Here is a 23,612-nt window from a genome sequence, read left to right on the forward strand (position 1 = left end):
CGATTTTCGTGGTGTACCAGTATTATGTTATCCCATGTTTGGTTCTTATTTTGGGATAATGCCGCATGTGACAGGAAATGACACTATGCAGTTGTAATTGAGTGAATACTTGAAACTAGGTAACAGTGTGGAGTGAAATGCTTTGTTTTAAATGGACTGTCTCTGGAAAAGATTAATAAAAGCCAAAATTATTTAGCAAACCAACAAAAATAACTTTATTGTTGCACAAGGCAATTATTGGTTGCTTGCTGGAAATAAAATGAAATCAGAAAACGGAAACTAATAGCATATTTTAGTTGTCCGTGATTATGTGAATATATGTTAATTCACTTGATAACTCCCAACCACAGAAACCCATTTTGTTTTCATTTGACCTGACAGCTGTAAACAGAGATTAAATGACACACGCGAAACATTCGCACCCGGGTCATGTAGAGAGTACATCCCACTACAGCTCTGAATGTGCTAGAGTCTGTCAGCTTGGGTGCGCCACAAAAATTTTTCCAGGTAGCACCTGGGTACTTGTCGCTTCTGTTCGTACAGCCACACACCAAATAGGGCTGTGTGTCGCACCAGAAAAACGCCTGGTGGCACTGACATTACAGACCGGAAATTGACATCACGTGGCCATACACACCCGGCTTTAGAGAACACTTGGCTGTGTGTGTTTCACCATTCTGAAAGTAGGTATTAGGACGTGTGCTATGCTTGCCTACTCCCATATCGCTTGCTTATTCTCATTTCGCTTGAATTCTTTATTTTTTGTTTGTTGCTCTAATTTAGTTTTTTTTTTTTATCTCTTATGATATTAGAGAGATGAATACAGTAAGCAGGTTTGAAATGATGTAGGTTGCAGTAGTTGTTTGGAGATTAGGGGGCTTTCAAGGTATAGAGTAGTGTGGAAAGTTGCATCGAAACAGTCTCTGGACTGAAGGAGAAGACGACGACGATGGCAACAACATTATTATGGTGATGATTGTCACTGGTTAAATAGTTTGTTCTTGAAAAACAGTTGCTTACATGCTAAACATTATTATGTTAAAATTTTCTTCTTTGTATTAGTCTCTGTGGAAGCTACTGTACACCAACAGTATTCTTGTTCAAAGAAAACAACCGGAACTATCAAAGAAATATTGAATAAGTGACTAAATAAAATGAGCCACACTACAGACATTTTGCTTCTTGACTGAATAAATCTTAAGAGTTTTAACTTCGCTGGGATGAGGAGGTGAGTGAACTACTTTTACCAGATAAGCAGCTGTGAGAATGTCGTGTCATAAATCAAATACTAACAAAAAAGTGTTTGCAAAATTTGAAAGTTGTTTATTTGATTTAGACAAACAGTTATACAGTGACGGCTCGTGACGGCTTGTGAGTATTCATTCTGGGTGCTCACAGATTTTTTGATTCGGATAAAAAGAGTGTGTGAAATTAATAGCATCTGACACACAACAGTTATGCTTACCAACATATTTATACAATTACAGCTACTGCCAATAATGATAATAATAATAATAATAATAATAATAATAATATGCCTACCAACAATCTACAAAATATTAACTTCAGTCATTACACATAAATTAATGACACATACAACACAGAACAAAATTATAAATGAAGAACAAAAAGGCTGCTGCAAAGGAGCACGAGGATGTAAAGAGCAACTGATAATAGATACAGAGGTGACATATCAAGCTAAAACTAAACAAAGGTCGCTACACTACACAGAAATTGATTACCAAAAAGCCTTTGATAGTGTACCCCACTCATGGTTACTACAGATATTGGAAATATACAAAGTAGATCCTAAATTGATACAGTTTCTAAACATGGTAATGAAAAACTGGAAAACCACACTTAATATACAAACAAATTCAGATAACATCACATCACAGCCAATACAGATTAAGCGTGGAATATACCAAGGAGACTCATTAAGTCCTTTCTGGTTCTGTCTTGCTCTGAACCCACTATCCAACATGCTAAATAATACAAATTATGGATACAATATTACTGGGACATACCCACACAAAATCACACATTTGCTATACATGGATGATCTAAAACTACTGGCAGCAACCAATCAACAACTCAACCAATTACTAAAGATAACAGAAGTATTCAGCAATGATATAAATATGGCTTTTGGAACAGACAAATGTAAGAAAAATAGCATAGTCAAGGGAAAACACACTAAACAAGAAGATTACATATTGAATAACCACAGTGACTCCATAGAAGCGATGGAAAAAACAGATGCCTATAAATATCTAGGATACAGACAAAAAATAGGAATAGATAATACAAATATTAAAGAAGAACTAAAAGAAAAATATAGACAAAGACTAACAAAAATACTGAAAACAGAATTGACAGCAAGAAACAAGACAAAAGCTATAAATACTTATGCTATACCAGTATTGACCTACTCATTTGGAGTAGTGAAATGGAGTGACACAGACCTAGAAGCACTCAATACACTTACACGATCACAATGCCACAAATATAGAATACATCACATACATTCAGCAACAGAAAGATTCACATTAAGCAGAAAGGAAGGTGGAAGGGGATTTATAGATATAAAAAACCTACATTATGGATAGGTAGACAATTTAAGAAAATTCTTTCTAGAACGAGCAGAAACTAGCAAAATACACAAAGCAATCACTCATATAAATACATCGGCTACACCATTGCAATTTCATAACCACTTCTACAACCCTTTAGATCACATAACATCAACAGATACAAAGAATGTAAATTGGAAAAAGAAAACACTACATGGCAAGCACCCGTATCATCTAACACAGCCACACATAGATCAAGACGCATCCAACACATGGCTAAGAAAAGGCAATATATACAGTGAGACGGAAGGATTCATGATTGCAATACAGGATCAAACAGTAAACACCAGATATTACAGCAAGCATATTATTAAAGATCCCAATACCACAACAGATAAATGCAGACTTTGCAAACAACAAATAGAAACAGTAGATCACATCACAAGCGGATGTACAATACTAGCAAATACAGAATACCCCAGAAGACATGACAATGTAGCAAAAATAATACATCAACAACTTGCCATACAACATAAACTAATAAAACAACACGTTCCCACATACAAGTACACACCACAAAATGTACTGGAGAATGATGAATACAAATTATACTGGAACAGAACGATTATAACAGATAAAACACCACCACATAACAAACCTGACATCATACTCACCAATAAAAAGAAGAAATTAACACAACTAATTGAAATATCCATACCCAACACAACAAATATACAGAAGAAAACAGGAGAAAAAATTGAAAAATACATCCAACTGGCTGAGGAAGTCAAGGACATGTGGCATCAGGATAAAGTTGACATTATACCAATTATCCTATCAACTACAGGAGTCATACCACGCAATATCCACCAGTACATCAATGCAATACAGCTACATCCAAACATATATATACAACTACAAAAATTACCCGAAAGTTCCTAAATGCAATATAACATATACCGTACAGTTAAAAGGAAGTCACGCTTGATCAAGGTCCGCGTCACTGTCCATTTTTGACCAGACATAACGTCTGAGAATAGAAAGAAATAATAATGATACCACCACTAGTTCAAAAATTTGAACTTTTTTTCTGGATCTGGGTTGTAAATGGGTGGATTTACCTAATTTTGGGGTGCTGAATGCACTGGTAAAATCAGTTTCTCTCTAAGATGTCACATTTCCTAGATACACAGCAGAATAACAAATGGTAACAGTGAAAACTGACACAATTAAGTCAAACAAAAATACAAATTCAGAACATTTTAAATCAATACTAATTTGTATTTATATGTGGGCATGATGCCGTTAAAAGGTCCAAATTAGTCCAGAAGATATTTTCACCTTTAATCGTCTTTGGTTTTTGAAAAATGTGACAACGGAGCTCTTCTTTTGTTTGCCGTTTCATCGCTCTCCCTAACAAGACCCCAGCAGTAGTCACCCATCGTCAAAGGGTTCCAATGGCCTTCGTAACAGTGTTCCATGGTAAGAATCTCTTGGTGAAAGTGTTCACCATGCTCATAGCTTACGGCTCCGAAATTTTCCAAGAAGAAATCAGGGTGAGAATGTAAAAAGTGAATTTTAAGTGACACTCTACATCCCATGTTCTTATAGTTGTCCAACAGGTCATTCACAATGGTAACATAGTTTTTGCCTTTTTTGTTACCCAAAAAGCCCTTCACAATTGTTTTAAAAGAAGACCAAGCAGCTAATTGGATGCCTGTGAGTTTGGTATCAAAGGTTGGATCTTTCAGCAATTTTCTTATTTGTGGTCCAACAGATATACTCTTTCAGCTTTGCCTCACTTAATTTGGGAAGCTTTTCTTTTAAGTGATTGAAAGCCTCACCACCTTTATCCAGAGCTTTTATAAAGTTCTTGATAAGACCCAACTTGATATGAGGAGGAGGCAAAATAATTTTATTGGGCCCAACCAATGTGTTGTTGTTGTTCACATTTACGTTCCCAGGAACATATGACTTCCTTATAGGCTAATCGTTGCCTGTATAGTGGTTCTTGGTGTCATGGCTGTCCCAAAGGCACAAAAAGCAGCAGTATTTCGTGAATCCAGCCTGTAAACGTGTAAGGAGTACAACTACTTTTAAATCACAGCAAAGCTGCCATTCATGATCCTTATATTTGATTGCCTCTAGCAGCAAAGCCATGGTTTTGTAAGTTTGTTTCTTGTCTACTGCATAAGCCAAAGGTACCGATGGAAATGCATTGCCATTATGCAGTAGTACTGCTTTCAAGCTGATTTTACTAGAGTCAATAAATAGTCGCGACTCCTGTGGATTATGTTGTACATCTAGCTGCATCATCAGACCGTTGACATCTCTACATACACACATTGAATTCTACATATCAAAATATTGAGCGAAGGAAGCACCTCTTGATCTGAAAGAGGAAATTTATTTTCCTGGAGCTAGCAGGTTCCGTTGCAGTCTCGACCCCAAGAGTTCAGCTTGCTCTTTCGAAAGTTTTAGATCGCAAACCAAATCGTTCAATTCCTTTCGATTAAAGAGCCGAGGTGAAGTCTCATGCTATTGAGGGCAGTATTCTTCTATATGTTCAATACTTTCTGATTCACTTCACATGGTGTCTGGTTCTGTGGCTTTCAAGTTACAGACAGGAACAGGCAACCCCTCATCGTGGGGCACAGGCATATTCAATGAAGATACATTTGGATACTTTATTTTATGTCTAGTTTTGCTTGAATATCCCGAAATGTTTGTAAGACTGAAGTAACAGTCTGAATAATGGTCATTTGGCTCACACCACACTATCGGAACAGTGAATGGCATGGCTCGGCGTTTTCCTTCCAACCACTTGGTTTAAGTTGTACAAGTTATGCAGGCAATGTGAGGTGCAAAATTTTTATCTTGATCACCAACAGGGCAATCAAAATAAAATTTATATGCCTTCTTAACCAAATCAGTGATTGGTTTTCTTTGGGCTTTTGGAGTGAATTTCTCACACACATAACAAAAGTTGTCGGGGTGGTTTAGACAGCAACGAGATTTATTAGTTGCCATTTTTCTTAGTGCAAACTTTGTGTGTTTGAAACTTTGAAACTTACACTATCTTTCACAGGAAACACTCACTGAGGAGCTCTTTCACACCACTGGATTACCACACCAACCATTTACTGACAATCTGCAGATCTTCTAGCTCTCCTCTGCAAATCAAAAACAATTAAACATCAAAACAGAACAGCAGCAAAAAGTGAAATTTTGAATATGAAAAATAAACATTTAAAAACTAAAAAATTGTACATGCTAGACCATTTTAAAAGGTGTATTCGGATTCTGCACACCAAAATACATACTAGTTGATGTATCACATCCCAGATGCAAAATGGCTGTTGACTAGTGTAATAATAATAATAATAATAAATTGTCTGAAAAAGGACAGAATTGTTTTGGGGATTTTTGTTGTTCTATACATAATTAAGTACAGTTTAGGGCAAGAAAGAAATAATGTTTAAGCTTTCATTACACTCAGTTTCACATTTTTGTATGAATGGGAGTTTTCGTGCTTTTTTTTATCTTTTCAGACAAATGTACAAGATCGCTGACACATGTATCACTTACTGAATTAACTTGCAGGCTGAAAATCAGACATTCTTATGCTGTACCCACACAACAACTTACGCGCTTATTATACTCTTCATTGTTCGCTTGTAGTCAAGCTTATTTGAGTTCGTCACTTTTCCGGACGATAGAAGACCCTAGTTCCTCTGCGACTAACTTTTCCTTGTAATTTCTTTGCTGTTAGCACATAAAAACAGATTCAATGGAGTTCATGTTGATACTACACATGAAAGCAGATTCCTGCTAAGTAAACAATCAATTCCAAACACAAATTGCCATTTGTGGAAATGATTAAATTCAAGTAGTACTGTCTATGAACATGATCACTTGACTTGAATAGAAATGAGGCGCTGAGAACCATAAGGGCCAAAAGCATATTTAAGTGAATATCCAAGAAACCTGAGAGACAACTTTTTGTGAATGTTTCATTACAATGTGGGCCTTTAGCACAGGTAAACCTTATCCACCATAAGATAAACAGGTATGAGAAGCATGAATAAGTCACAATCAACAGTGATGTACTTCTTGGTTCTCAGCACCTCAAATTGATTACTGTATGAGAAAATCCAAAACTTAGATGTAGATTCTGAATGAGATATAGTATACTACGTACATACTCTGCAATCCACCATACGGTGTGTGGTGGAGGGTACCTCGTACCGCAACTAGCATCTTCTGTCCCTGTTCCACTCCCAAACAGAACGAAGGAAAAATGACTGCCTATATGCCTCTGTACGAGGCTTAATCTCTCTTATCTTCGTGGTATTTCCGCAAAATATAAGTTGGCGGCAGTAAAATTGTACTGCAGTCAGCCTCAAATGCTGGTTCTCTAAATTTCCTCAGTAGCGATTCATGAAAAGAACGCCTCCTTTCCTCCAGAGACTCCCACCAAAGTTCCTGAAGCATTTCCGTAACACTTGCATGATGATCAAACCTACCAGTAACAAATCCAGCAGCCTGCCTCTGAATTGCTTCAATGTCCTCCCTCAATCCGACCTGATGGGGATCCCAAACGCTTGAGCAGTACTCAAGAATAGGTCATATTAGTGTTTTATTAGCGGTTTCCTTTACAGATGAACCACATATTCCCAAAATTCTACCAATGAACCGAAGACAACTATCCGCTTACCCCACAACTGCCATTACATGCTTGTCCCACTTCATATCGCTCTGCAATGTTACGCCCAAATATTTAATCAACGTGACTGTGCCAAGTGCTACACTACTAATGGAGTATTCAAACATTACGGGATTCTTTTTCCTATTCATCTGCATTAATTTAAATTTATCTATATTTAGAGTTAGCTGCCATTCTTTACACTAATCACAAATCCTGTCCAAGTCATCTTGTATCCTCCTACAGTCACTCAACGACGACACCTTCCCGTACACCACTGCATCATCAGCAAACAGCCGCACATTGCTATCCACCCTACCCAAAAGATCATTTATGTAGATAGAAAACAGCAGCGGACCTACCACACTTCCCTGGGGCACTCTAGATGATACCGCCACCTCCGATGGACACTCACCATTGAGGACAACGTACTGGGTTCTATTACTTAAGAAGTCTTCGAGCCACTCACATATTTGGGAACCAATCCCATATGCTCGTACCTTAGTTAGGAGTCTGCAGTGGGGCACAGAGTCAAACGCTTTCCGGAAGTCAAGGAATATGGCATCCGTCTGATAACCTTCATCTATGGTTCGCAAGATATCGTGTGAGAAGAGGACGAGTTGCATTTCAAAGGAGCAATGCTTTCTAAAGCTGTGCTGAAGCATGGATAGCAACTTCTCTGTCTCAAGGAAATTCATTATATTCGAACTGAGAATATGTTCGAGAAGCCTGCAACAAACCAATGTTAAGGATATTGGTCTATAATTTTGAGGATCCGTCCTACTACCCTTCTTATATACAGGCGGCACCTGCTCTTTTTTTCCAGTCACTCGGGACTTTACGTTGGGCAAGAGATTCACGATAAATGCAAGCTAAGCAAGGAGCCAATGCAGTAGAGTACTCCCATAACATAGGTCTTTCTATCAGGATAACTATAACGTATATTGATGTCCAATCTAATTTTACCATATAGTGAGTTAACTGTCATACGTGAGTAGTGCGCTACCATCTAGTGCAATTTATCCTAAGTGAATGGGGATGAAAGTCTGGTGGAGTGTGCTACCACCAGGAGGTGCTGGCATGAACTTATAGTGGTAAGGGCTAGCTGTGCATGCCATGAACCATTCACTTTATTTATCAGATTCGTGTGTATTTGGCCCATAAGGCAATTGTCACACCAGTTGTGCATGCAAAAAAGCTCCTTAAAACATGCACAACTGGAGGTGTGCTTGCAACCCAGATGCCAAGTTTCACAGAGGGGTAGCAATGTAGCTTAACATTGTAGACTTAGTGCTGTGTATTTCAGATTACTGCATCTACATTATGTTTAACAGTATTCAAAGAAAAATTACCAATAAATCTGAAAGGTGTCAAAGTTAGGGTGTTCACATGCTCTTGTTCTCTTAAACAACAGCTGCCACTGCAGTTATACAGGATTACTTCATGGGCATAAAATAATAATTACATCCAAAATATTCATATAAGTGTATTTAAAGTAATCCCCAATGTACCAGTGGTGTATTGTATGGCCTTCTTGTAGTAATTTTGTGAGAAAAGCTCCAATACCATAATAAAATAGTTGACTAGTGTTTTAATATTTAATCTACCTCTACAACAGGGTCACATACATGTATTTCAAAAAAAGTCACATGCTTTCTATGTCAGGCGAAAGTTCTTCAGCACAGCTGAAATGTAACTAGCACCGTACTTTCTCCCCCTTTTTAGCAGCTATTTTAGTATACTTGATAATTTGTTTAGTGTGTATATCTGAGTGATCAAAATGAGGCAAAGTACTCAAATTTTATAGATAAGAATACACAAACATATTTCACTTGCAGCCAGAAGCGGAAAAAGCTTCTAGGTTCATTTGAGATACAGTTGCAACCATTGGAACCACATGAATGCATTTGATGCAGGTATTGTCAGAGTTCCTGCGGTTTGTGACTGGGTGAAGGCTGTTAGTTGCAGCCAGAGGACGACTGCAACTAGTTTCAACAACCACTGAGATTTTTGGGGGACATTTAAGAGTATATCAAAAGGACAGGCAAATAGAAAATAGTGGTGGTGTATTTGTCGCTGTAAACAAGGAATTCAAATCCACTGAGACAGAAATTGAAGATGCGTGTGAGATTGATAGGGCAAGACAGAGTATCAGGGGTTGGCTGGAATTAACTGGATTCTTCTATCGCCCAACAGACTCATCTCCTGATGTAACTGAAAACTTTAGAGACTTTCTAAGTTCACTTGAACGAAAGTTCGCAAACTGTACTGTAATAGTCAGTGGAGACTTTAATCATCCAACAATTAACTGGGGAAATTCCAGTTTTGTTAGTGATGGGCGTGATAAGACATCCTGCAAAACTTTACTAAATGTCTTCTCTGAAAACTACCCAGAACAGATAGTTTGGAAACCTACTTGTGATGGAGATATATTGGATCTAATGTCCGCCTCCTTAGTGCAGCAGTAGTGTTACTGCCCACCACAAAGGGGGCCCGGGTTCGATTTCCGGCAGGGGACTGGGTGTTGTGTGTTCATCATCATTGACACGCAAGTCTCCGAACTGGCGTTGACTAAAAGATTTGCAATATGGCGGCCGAACCCTAAAAGGGATATCCCAGCCAATAAATGCCATATGATCAATTAATTTCATTGGATCTAATGGGAACAGATAGACCTGACCTCTTTTGAGGATGTCCGCACTGAAACTGGTATGAGTGAACACAATGCGGGTGTGGCAACAAACAGATTGTTGCAGAATTGGTGTAAAACGGTGTAGGGCTTTGGGTAGAGAGATGCTGAATGAAACACATTTATTTGTCAATAGAACCATGCCTGATGCTTTCAATGACTACTGTAGCAGAATACTGTCAAATGCTATTTCACAAAACCCAAATAAATTCTGATCATATTTATAAGCTGTCAGTGACACCAAAGTTCATGTTCAGTCCCTAGTGAATGAGACGGAACTCTGAGGGTAACAAAGCAAAAATTGAAATGCTTAACTCTGTTTTCAAACGTCCCTTTACAAAGGAAAACCTAGGAGAATTTCCCAAATTTAATTCTTATACCACCGAGATGATGAGTGAAATAAGTGTTAGTGTCAATGGCGTTAAGAAACAGCCAAAATCATTAAAATTGAACAAAGCTCTAGGGCCCAATGGAACACTGTCGGGCTCTATACTGTATTTGCGGCTGGTTAGTCCCTCTTCTAACTATAATCTATCGTAGATCCCTTGAACAAAAAAAGTGTTCCCAATTCTTCGAAAAAGCACAAGTCACATCGATCTACAAGAAGGGTAGTGGAAGTGATCCGTAAAACTACTATCTAATATCCTTGACATTGATTTGTTGTAGAACGTTGGAACGTATTATGAGCTCTAACATAAAAGGTATTTTGAACAGAATGACTTCCATGCTAACCAGCATGGATTCCGAAAACATCAGTCATGTGAAACCCATGTGACATACTGAAAGCTTTGGATCAAAGCAGTCCGATATAGTATTTCTTGATTTCTGAAAAGCATTTGACTCAGTATGACATACTTATCGTCAAAAGTACAGTCATAAGGGGGCATAAAGTGAAATTTCTGACTGGATTGAGGCCTTCTTAGTAGTGAGGACACAGCATTTTATCTTGAGTAGTGTGTCATCGTCAGATGTAGAAGAAACTTCAGGGGTGTCCCAAGGAAGTGTGTTAGTACCCTAGCTGTTGATGTTGCATATTAATGACCTTGCAGAAAATATTAATAGCGACCTCAGACTTTAGACAGATGATACAGTTAGAAATAATGAAGTACTGTCTGATAGAAGCTGCATAAATATTCAGTCATATATAAGATTCGAAAGTGGTGCAAAGATTGACAAATTACTTCAAATGCTCAAAAATGTAAAATTATGCCCTTCACAAAACAAAAAAATGTAGTATCATATGACTAATATCATTGCGTCACTGTTGGAATCGACCAACTGATGCAAATATCTGTGTGTAACACTTTGTAGGGATATGAATTGAAATTCTCTCACTGACTCAATCATCAGTAATGCTGGTGGTGGTCTTCAGTTTATTGGAAGAATACTGGGGAAGTGCGATCAGTCTACAAAGGAGATAGCATACAAACAACTCGTGCAACCAGTTCTAGAATATTGCTGAAGTATTCGGGACCCGTACAAAACAGGAGTAACGCGATATTGAACATAGACAGAGAAGGGCAGCACGAATGGCCACAGGTTTGTTTTATCTGTGGGTGAGTGTCACAGAGATACTGAAGAAACTGAACTTGCAGAATATTGAAGATGGGTGTTAACTATCCTGAAATAGCCTGTTGACAGAGTTTCAAGAACCAGCTTTAAATGATGAATCTAGAAATATACTACAATCCCTTACTTATCCGCTCACTTAGGGATCGTGAGGATAAGATCATAATAGTTCTTCCTGCACTTTATGTGTGAATGGAACAGGAAGGAACCCGAATAACTGGTACAGTGGTATGTGCCGTCTGGCATGCACCTCAGGGTGGTTAATGGAGTATATATGTAGCTCTGGTAGATCAGAATAATTTTGCTTGCTCCAAAGCCTTTAGACACTTGCTCCAAAGAGATCAGTGCGTGCGTGCACATAACTTTTTGCGTTCAGTCTCAAAGCATTCTTGTTGAAGAAAATAAGTATTAGTTTCCTGCTATCCATGTAAAGGAACTATATCTCAACCTTGTGAAAATTTCATACCTCTTCGTATATTTTTATGCCCTTGATGGATTTTTATGTGGAAAAGCATTGCATATTTAAAGTCTGGTGTATCAAAAGCAAAAGGATCTCACTATCCTCTGTTAACACCACTTTCAAAACAAATAAACTCTCTATCTTCCTACATGGATCCGTAACAAGAGCTGGTAACTGAGTATTGCATACAATTCTCATTGCTATAAATGGCATGCATGCACTAAGTTGGGTCTCTTTAGAGGGGAGGTGGCGTAGGTAGAAATAATCATGCTATGCTGTTACACATATATTATTGAAATTAAGCTGCATACCAGATTCATAACCAGAGGACACATGGAAGCTACTACCTATCAAACTAAACCAAGGATCATTTTTCTTCAGATTAGATAACTTCCAGCATTGTTATGTATGGGTATTTACTACATTGTAATTTATTAACGTTGGCACTAATTATTTGCAATGCATTGTCAATGAGCAACAAAATTTGTGTTTCCAAAATAAAGGAGATAATTTTATTGAATTTATCATCATATGCATAAAATCAAAATACTTGAAAGGAAATTGGTTGTAGCTAAGGAAATTTATGTTAGGAATAATTATTAACTTATTCAGTTAATGTTTTGAATCACTGCTTCTTCAAGAAGTGCTGACCACAGGTGTGAATCAGTTACAGTTACGTTGGACTCATTTTCATTGATCACAATCGATGTTTTTGCAAAGTCTGCAACTGCCATTCATTCTTTAAATAAAGAAACACTGCACAACTTACGTATTTTTTCATGCTGAGCTCGATGCATTTCAAGAATTTCTCATTATTGTGATCAAGTATTTACTCTAGTATCACACACACACACACACACACACACACACACACACACACACACCTTAAACTGTGTGAGCCCATGGTGTTTCCTGAACCAGAGCGATAACATGTTACTTCCATTCTGTGGCTGGACCATCACCCCACTCCCATGCTACCTGTTGTCACGTGGTACGTAGATGGTTGGGTTTTCGCCGACCTCCCGGCCAAACGTGTTTGAATATCAGAGAAGTACCTTTGTCCTGTAATACGGCCTGTTGCTGTTTTAGAGATATCTTTGCCCATTGCAGACATCATGGCTTTGTTAATTATATTGGCTTATATGGTGCTGCGGTCTCAAAATTTGCAGTTGCTGAGGCTGTGAGATTGGTTTTGGAAGCCTGTTATGCTTTCCAGCATTTTGCCTTGGTTGTAGAGGCGGTATCTTGCAGTGATGCGGGTACACATTTTGTCTAGTAATTTTTGCTTTCACGTAATTAACCTTGCTGTGTTAGTATTTCATTTGCTGGTCTGTACCCAACGAAAAGGGCCCTGGAAGGCCAGTCCTCTTGTTATAACCTTTCTTGGCCCTCCTGTTTGGTGTACCTTGTGCTCCTTGTTTGTAATCATGCTGGCACAACCCCTTTTAGAAGGCAATTCAAACTCAAGTGCTTAACTGTAGCTGTTATTAAAGGCCAGGCTGTTTTCTATTTGGTAATTTTACTTAACTGAAGCTGGTATTGTTGAAGGCTTGCCTGTTCCTTTTAATTAAATTAGGAGCTATTTCATAATCTTGGTTAGCTGAAACTATTAATCAAGGCCTACCTGTTTTATTGCCCTGTTTTTGAGATCTGATATCTTGCTCGTTCTGTGTTGTAATTAACTGAAATGGTGATTGCCGAAGGCCTACCTGTTTAAGAGGTATTTATGCCAATAAAGTAGTAACACGAAATGAGCCATGATAGTACATGGGCCCTAACCTTTCGCCTTACGTCCCTTTATCTGTAATTTTAGGTTTCAAGAGCGACAGTACTGTGCCTTAACCTCAGAAAGATGACACATTATGATGCAAGATAGGCACAACACACATACAAACAGCACACAAAATACTTACCTAAGTATTTGCACTTGACAATGACAATAAATTCTTGAAACATTTAGTTCTAAGCCTGAAAAAAAATATGTATCTAGTGCACTGTTTCATTATTTAGCTCAGAAACATGTGAGCAACACAAAGATAGCACAAGTGTCACCTAGCGCTATAAGTGGTCAGACAACGAAACCCGTGAAATGTGTTCCAGTAAGGCTGTGGTCACAGTGGCTCCAATATCGGTGGATTCCGCAGGTGGCCCAAATCAGCTGGAGACGGTAGATCTTTTCAAATCATATGCCACTATGTACATGGTCGCATTATAACTACTGATATCTACTGAATGAGCAGACTTCAGAAGACAATCAATAAAATTAAAATCAATTTGTTTTCTTCAGACAAATTGACTGACATTCTCAGACATGAAATGTGGAGTATGAGAAACTAATGAGGTTAGTCCAAGAAAGTCAGTTCGTGGCATCCCGAGGATGAAAGTATCGTAATCAGGATATAGTTCAGAATCTTTGGACTGAAATTGCAGGTTTTTTCGAAACCTCAAATAGGCAAAATCTGTATTGGAAATTTTAGTTATAGATTGTAGCCTCAATAAATAATTTGTTCAAGTCAGATTGGTGGCATATCTTACATGCTGTAGCTACTGTACTGGATCTTTTTTCTGGTGGGTTGTCATTATCTATAAATTTTTATTGCTGATTACTGGTGTTTTATGGTAGAAGGGTAGGGATTCTGTTAATACGAAGTGGCTTGTAAATGTTGTGTACGGTATGTATTTCCACTTTTAAGTGTGGTACAAGTTAAGTCCGTATCACCTGGAAGTGTGTTTTTCTTTTGTTAGGTCTAGATTAGGTTGGAATAACAATCCATCTCTCTTCCAGTTCAGAGCAATCCACAGGAATTCAAATGAGGTTAAACATAAAGCAAGTGCTTATTGTCAAGTTCAAGATAACACATGTCTCCTGTCTTGGATTGGGAAAACATATCATATGGGTGAATATACTAGCAATGTGGTTATTTACATTGCTGGATTTGATGTCAAACATTTGGTGAAATAATTAAATGGGGGCACTTGCATACATAGTTTTTGTGTAGAACCTGTGCGATACTCGGATTTTGTTAAAAAGACAAGACAATGGTGGCTTGATCATGCTACCAACAGATGTTGGTACTGTGTGCAGAGAGGCAGCGAAACTAATAAGGTTGCAAGTTCTGTCATCTGGTGATGTACTTCCAAAAGGTAGTGTGGTCAGTGACATAATGTTAAATGCTTTGCCAATAGTGATACAGTGAGATTTATTCCCATACTTGAAAGACCATTTACTTTTAAATGATTTCTCTGAGAATAAAGTTCATATTATTGTAAAACCTGCAGTAAAGCAGTATATTAAAATTAATTTTCACCACATTGCAAATACATGAAATGCCAATTTGCACAGGAAAATAATCGGGCGAACACTGACAAAATCTATTTTGTTTCATAATCAGTGATGTAGGTAACCCATAAGATGTAAATTTGTTAAAAATTAACTGTTTAATCATTGAAAAAATCAGTTTTCTAGTACCTTTCCAGCTTCCGCTTCTTGTGTGTGTAAATAACAGCAAAGAACAAAATAGTAATCTTTCTTAGTTATTTTCTTTTGAATGTGAACAAAATTGGAGCAGTTGTGTAAACTTAATTACAGAGATTAATGGCTTGAGTTTGGTAGTGCCCCTCCTCCACTGAAATCTTGGTTGTGGCGACTCACTGAGCTGTAATTTAGTCTGAGATCTAAGTTGATTTGGAAGGTAATGAATGTTAAATACAAGTCGTGGTAAAATTGATCTACAGTGTAGCCCGATCTGCATCAGTGCCATATATCTAAAACACTTTTTGCTGGGAAAAAAAAGTGCTAGAACTGCGAGGTACATTCATAAAATGTGTAATGCATTGCAGACAAAAATTGTCTACCTAGTATTTTAGTGCATATCATAGACGTGTGCTGTAATTGGGTTACAAAAAATTCAGGGGGGAGGAGAGAGACATGTACTCTTATCCAAATTAAAATACGAATTGGAGCTCACTGAATAATTAAGTAGATATATGTGTTTAGATTAAGAAGAAAATATAAAAGTATGAAGCAGAGAGCCTGACGACTTAACAGCACTTACACTTGACATATTTTATCTGGTCGTGTTTGCAAGTATTACATGTCAAATATCTTAACAAAATGTTGTAAACACAATCCTGTGCGATGGAATCTCCCTTAGTATAGGTCGCCCAGGTTATAGTGGCCGATACGAATTGACGAGTTTGCAATCATTCTCAAACGATATTACAGAAATGATTCTGTAAAAAAATTCGTTTTTACTGCATTTGGTGCTTTATGTGTCAGGTTCATTACGATGCGCCCATCATTTCGCTGATGTCCCAATTTATTGGGATATTTACAGGGAAGTGAGAGACTGCGCGAAATTCGAAAAAGTCTGCAAGGGAAAACATTCTGACGTAACGCACTCTTCTGCGATCGCACCGCGCCAGTGATAAAGCCAGAGTGAAATATCCACAACATCCTTCATATTTCATAAACTATTTGAGATATCGAAATGAGATTTTAGCAAATGATAGCATACAAAGAGAGTATTTTGCCGTATGGTTATTATGCAAAACTTCATTATATACCGTGTTAATCAACTAACTACAGACTTTTCCGATGAAAGAATGTAATTTTTAAGGGTCACCTGTAGCTGGTGAAACGAGAAGTGCTCTAGGTCTTGGAACAAAATAGAATACGTTTGTTTTGCACCGAGGATGTGCTTTTTCATAAGATGTTGACCGTACTTTTCCTCAGTATTAAAACCACCGTCTCAGAATTCTCTCGCAGTTGCGTCTGCACAACATTTGAGGCGAGACTGTGTAAAGTCCTTTGAGCTTTGGCAAAAGAAGCAAATTTTAACAAGGGAACAAGAAAATGGTAGGTTCTACTCAAAATTCCCCACTTGCGACTCTTCTCTGAAAGTTACAAATTGTTAATAAACCAGGCGAAAAAATTTCTGCATTTTTTGGCATAATTCTTTTTAGATACTAATCAAGGAAGAGGTGAGATCTTTTTTAATGGCCACTATGCAGTGTCGGCATGGAGGGCCCGTTTAATGTTTACCAAAAATGTGCAGTTTTTAAGAATAAGTTTCAGTCAAATTTGGGTACTCAGCGAGAATTGTGAGGCCAACATGCTTTTATTTTGTTTTACAATGCTACTGTTGGCACTAGCATCCTTCAATCTAGTAGTTACATTCGTCCCTGCAAATGGCGGCGGTTGGGGCCTTCAATGTGGGGACAGTTGCCTCACTTCGCCGGCGTGGTAGGGGCTCGGTTCTGACGGTCGCCAATATCACGAAGCTGCGTATGCGCAGTAGAGTCAGGGTGAAAATATTGTTTCACTCGGTTGTGATAGTTTTAAGCCTAGTTTACACGACTATACAGGGTTGCACGCAATTGCGCATGCGCGGCGTGTGTTAGCTCAACTCGTTGCAAAAGCTAAACACTTTTGCCTTATTTCAACTTTGGTGATACTAGTTGCACGAGACTGGAGGTTAAAGTGTAAACAAATTGAAGTATGAAGCGAGGGACGGAGGGAATTGTTTGCTTATTGGATATCAATGCTAGGTTCGTGGGTTTTAAATGGTGTACAGTAACAAGCAGGCGCTGCTTTGCATGAAACAGTCATACGCGATTTGAACATGAACAGGTTGAAAGTGGCGGAGCTGTAGAGCAAAATTCATTCAATTAGGAGTAAATATGCAAATGACTTATGAAAAATACAGGCGTGCAAAACATTTGCTTGTGGAATAGTTGGCTTTTACAAAACTAAAATTTCTTTGTTCGAGTTGGCCGATTCTTTTTTAACGGAAAGCGTTTACAGGAGAAAAAACTGTACAAATCTGGAAAGTTGAATTTTTTATTCAATATTTATCTGTGTATTTATTAAAGTCACAGTAGTCATCGTCATTCAGAAAATGAGTGAATTTCGAAATGTTGACGTGGTACAGAATCATCAAGAAAGTAGTTTCCAAACCATTCTCTCCTTAATGCGGACTGCTTCGAATAGTCATTGCATTTATGCTTCTCTTTGTACGTGGCTGGTGAACGTGCTCCTTGTATATTATTAGCTGTAGTTTTGCATACTGTTGGGGAGTTGTTTTTCTGTGATGAACTTGCACATGTAGCACTGACAGTTAAGTAAACTATTTCTAGTCGTAGTGCAGGGTGTTTACGGCCCGGGACATCCGGGAAAAACCCGGGAATTTTTTAGAATTCCGGGATTTTTCGTTGTTTTAGATTTCAGTTCAAGTTTTGTAGGTGTGACGTGTAAGATCTGATACGCTGACAAAGAACTTTAGTCCACTACTGCTGAATAATATTGCAGCAACGAAACACAAATCAGAGAATAACACCAAAATAAAAGTTTAGTTGCATAGAAAATGGGTAATGTACACAATGCACAGACCAGCTTGCCGACATCGTTTAAGTGTCAAAGGCTTTAGGTCGAAGATTATGCAGTACGTCCGTAACAACGAACGTGCATTCGATGTGTGTGACGTCACAATTGTTTACATTTCTAAAAGATCACCAGAAAATATTACGAATAGTGGCTTGAGATGCGTTACTTTCAAAGGAAATTTCCACGCAAGATGATTTATGTTACGTGTGAGAATGTGCAGTGAATTTCTTAAATCACAGGGCGTTATAACTCTCATTCAAAACGTAACACTTTGAGGATCAGCCATTTGAAAAATGTCGGGCCGAGAAGATAAGTCATTTATGCCACTATTTAAAATTTTACCGGCACATTTGTATTTGATATGACTTAACGTGTAACACACGCTAAAAAAAGGACCGAGCTTCAAGTTAGTTTTCATATTTAATGTTGTTTTTACATAGATAAAAAATTATGCGATCGATGGCAAAAAGTGTAATTGACCTTAAAAAAATGTGCATAATGTGTTACTGGGTAATGTCACAAGTCTTTTCATGCGTCACAAGTGTTTTCATGCCAGAACACCTCGACTTTTCTACGCAACTGATAATCATTTTGGCACGATTTTAATTGCCAAATTAGAGCCTGTTAGTAGGCCTACGGACTTCCTATCACTGTAGGACTAATATCAGTGGATGCCAATAGACGATGCAATTCTCGTTCGTATATACACATCTACTTAAGAGTTAACCGCTGTAGAAACGCACTTTGCTGAGCGAGCTCGGCCCACGTTCGCAACGTACGCGCCGCGGCCTGTCTTTCTCGTAGGCCTCGTGCTCTGAATAACTGCCGTCATTCGCTAGCGAGATCATGTGACATGAACTATGACTGGCTGACAAAAGTGCATCGCTCAACGCAATCTCTATTTTAGAGTTTCCGAAGCTACCGTGCTGTAATTTGTGTATATACTTTAGCAATACGAAAATAAACTCTGTGCATATTGTCTCGCATCAAACGACTTTCCAAACGCATTGTTTTTCCTGGATTTCGTTTCCTAAAGTGCTGGGACGTCCTCCGCCGGTATAAGACCTTTACGATTCAAAGGACTGATAGGTTTTACAGCTCCGAGGGAAAGTATACTGCTACTTAACAAGGATGTATTTTCACCCGCCTTATACGTAATTTCATCCGGGAGAAATTGTGTTTTTAACCGGGAAATCCGGGAAAAATCTGGGAATTTTTTTTCTTGTCCACGTAGACACCCTGTAGTGGTATTGGCTTTTCGTACAAGCAAAATTTAGAAACCAGAATTCCAAATGAATTTTTCGCCAACACAGCGAGCTTTCTTTGAAGCTCAGTGGACCATGTGTTGAAGAAAGCTTAATTAAATATGGTGTTAATGTAAATGCGCCATCACAAACTAAAACTGAACCTCGTAGCAGAACGAGAGTTCTGGGCCCTATATAGAAAGCAATGTGACGTGTAATTTCAGTTCTGGCGACATTGCTTCATGCATTACAATATTTTTCTTCCTTTAGAAGAAACGTGAACTGTTCTGGTAGCATACTAAGATAACGAAGATAACTTCGGGGCTTCCATTACAGTTTCTTTCAGCTAGATCGCCGAACAACCGAGATGACGCCTCTTCTTTATTCAGCCACGGACACAAACAAGTTTCTTATTTCTTGTCTTGTGCAGCGATTTCACGCAAACGGGCATTAACTCCCCCACAAATCGTGCAGCTGCCAAAGCTTTCATTTTAGGCACGAATGCGGCACTCACAAAACGACGAAACTGAACAACGGTGTCGCCGTGTCTCTACAGTCATGTATTATGAAATCATTTCCGTGCGTCTCGTTTCATGCAGCGTGGCGCAACCCAGTGTCGTCGTATAATCTAGTCTTTAGACGCGCACGGGTAATTTTCCATCGCTCGATTAGTTTATCGCAAAGTTGAAAAACGATGGCTGGAACACGAGCGCGCGCACCTGCGATCAAACAGTAGCGGCAATTTGAAAAACGCAACCTGCTCTATTCTACGCGAGTCGCAGATGCTGAATGGATCACACGCACTTGCTATGCTTTTCCTCAGTCGTTCTCGCAGTGTGTTTGCAGACAGACAAGTTCTGTGCGCCAGCAGCACGTCTGATAACGAGAGTTGCGCTGCGAAAGACAACGTTGTGTTGTCGATTCAGAAAGACGAATTGCATAAGTAGGAAAGAGGCCAGCTCTCTACGGTAGGAAATTACAATAATACAGTGGTCGCAGTTTAAAAGAGAAATTATGGGGTGAAATGTGCTGCAGCGTCATTCGGAACTGGACTGAATTGCCTGGACCAGAAAATAAAAACAAAGATATGTCAAAGTTCACAAATTTTATTCATTCATGTAGACAACGTCATGACCACAATTTATATTTTGTCATATTGCCAAGGTACTGACTGATCCTTGTGGAATAACAAATCAGATTGCAAAGTAATCCCTAATCTGTGTACCCCACATTAGGTCTAATTCCTATAGGCTCACAGTGATGCAGGAGGCATTCGTATGACTTGTCCTCGATTCGTACACCGTCATTTCTTCTTACGAAATTGTGTAGAATACAACATGCTTTTACGATTATGTCTGAAAAACCGACGTCCACATCGATAGGCCGATGAAATATTCTCCATTTGTTAGCCAAAATCCCAAAAGTATCTCCCCCATTCTACGAGCACGACGTAGGTTAGTCAAAAACACGCCGTTTCATTGTCAGAATTCTCTTAGAATAAGGCTGCAGAATGTCTAGATAGTGCAAATGCTTCGCCTCCTACAAAATTAAAAGACTTAAGTTTCCTTCCTCGTCGTGAGGTAATTTTCGAGGATTTGGAAAGTTGGACTAATTAACTTTAAGTCTTTGACTAAAGTTGGATTTCATGAATGCTTCAGAATGCCCACTCTCGCCGTAAGAGCGCACGGGCATCACTGTGGAACAACAGTCAACGTCCACTACACGCAAAAGTACTGTCGGAAAAAAAATCTTTTGATTATAAAACTCTGAGCTAGTGTTGGCGGGTTCCTTGTGTCTTGAATGCTATTCGTCCACAGCACTATTGTAATACGGAAAGTCGGTTCTGTCTAAAAACTGTGTGGTAATAATTATCCAGTCATCCTGAGTTTTTTCTGCCATATAAAGAGGATGTATACATTTCCACAACTGTTCGCATGTAAACTGCACAATTTCTTTGATTAGAGTGGATCCCAGCAGATACTCGTAGCGTAATGAGCGAAAGCTCTATCCAATTAAGACATCTGGAAGAAATAATATTCAGTAACAGCATTAATGTTTAATCATAGGAATATTAGGCTACATACTTACAATAAAGTGTACGCAGTATTAATTTCATTTATGACAGGTAAATAAGTTCAAAAGAAATGGAAGAATCTGAAGGACTGTTTTGCGAGAGAACTGGCATCACAAAAAAGCCTGTCTGGCGAGGCTGCAAGAAAACGGAGAAAATATCTGTACTTCGCTGCAATGTTATTTCTACTCCCTCCAGTGGAAGACAGACTGACCACTAGCAACATCGAAGTTCTGGCAAACATCGAAGTTCTGGCAAACAACAAAAGTTATCTTAACAAAACGACGACAACGATGCAGCACAGAGCACAAAAGTAAGACATCCTACTAAAAGAGAAGCCAAGAATGTTGCTTCATACGAGGAATGTCTCTTAAATATATTGAAAGAGAAACAAAAGGAAGAACTTAAGGAAGACAAAATGAGGAATACAAGACATCAGCATCCACCAGTTTTTCCACAGCATCCGAACATGCAGGGGCGATTCTAGAAGTCGGTCATGGGAGGGGGGGGGGGGGGGGTTGGGAGAATGGAATATCGCTTAACAAAAGGCGAATTGGGGTCCTTCGCCGATAAATTCGTAAAATTTAGTGTTGCTTAAAGTAGTTTTTGGTAACTGTTTTGGAGTTCAGGGTAAAAAAGTGTTACGAGGGTAATCCGAAAAATAAGGTCTCATTTTTTTTTATAAGTACATAGACCTGTTTATTTCTACAATGGTTTACATCAGTTTACAGCTTGAACATTTAGCTGTTTTTCGACATAACCACCATTTCTGTCGATGCATTTTTGTAGACGCTGTGGCAGTTTTTGTATGCCCATGTCATATCAGTTCGCCGCCATGCTGTTCAGAAATCTATGAATCTCTTCTTTCACCTCGTCGTCGTCAGAGCTGAATCGCTTTCCGGCCAAACAGGTGATAGTCACTGGGCGCCAAGTCAGGACTATAGGGTGGGTGGGTGATTGTCCCGCTGAAACTGTTTGTAGGAGAGCAACGGTTTGCCGAGCGATGTGTGGGCGAGCGTTGTCATGGAGAATGTGTACGCGCTTTCTCAACATTCCTCTTCTTCGGTTCTGAATTGCCCGTTTGAGTTTTTTCAGAGTCTCACAGTACCTTACAGCGTTAATTATGGTCCCAGCGATTCAGCTCCGACGACTAGTTGAAAGATGATGATCATAACTTTCTGAACAGCATGGCGGCGAGTTGGTATGACATGGGCATACAAAAACTGCCACAGCGTCTACAAAAATGCTTCGACAGAAATGGTGATTATGTCGAAAAATAGCTAAATGTTCAAGCTATAAACTGATGTAAACCATTGTAGAAATAAACATGTCTATGTATTTATAAAAAAATAGACCTTACTTTTGGGATTTCCCTCGTAATAAAAATAAGACGCTCATTTCAAGTTAAATGATACTTATTGGTTTAGATAGTAAGCTATTTGCCGCTCTTATTCTTTTGTTAAAATGTGTTTTGAAATAAATTGCAATCTGTATTGCTACGTAAGTATAAAAAATGATTGAATCTGTTGGTGTAATATATTAGCTGATTTCTGGAGTAATTTTATCCAGTGTAACATGATACTCCATTGCCACCGCCCCTGCAGACATGCGTTATACCAACACTATTAGAGCAACTTATTCTCCAGCAACTTCATTCGCTCAGCCATATTCGTCAAATGTACTAAATGAAATGGAACCTCCACAAACCGTTTTTCTGTGCCCCTCTGCAGACAACCGCAACAGCTCAGAAACTTCAGTGCGCAACTTGGTTTTGCACTTTTCACGGGAAACAAGTTCGCCAGTTTCGACTTGATAGTGATATTCTTGATGTATCCGATCAGTAATGTAAAATAATCATAGGCAATAAAAATTGTTGAATGAAATGATATGTGCTTGCCTCAAGGTCAGTGATAACC

General features: G+C 38.6%; 1 protein-coding gene across 2 annotated transcripts in view; it reads left to right on the forward strand.

Moving 5' to 3' along the window:
- The window catches only part of LOC126163066 (uncharacterized), a 148,131-nt gene that overhangs the window by 104,595 nt on the left and 19,924 nt on the right, over positions 1–23,612 (forward strand). The window lies entirely within an intron of this gene.

This window comes from Schistocerca cancellata, chromosome 2, assembly GCF_023864275.1.
Source record: "Schistocerca cancellata isolate TAMUIC-IGC-003103 chromosome 2, iqSchCanc2.1, whole genome shotgun sequence".
NCBI classification, from domain to species: Eukaryota; Metazoa; Arthropoda; class Insecta; order Orthoptera; family Acrididae; genus Schistocerca; species Schistocerca cancellata.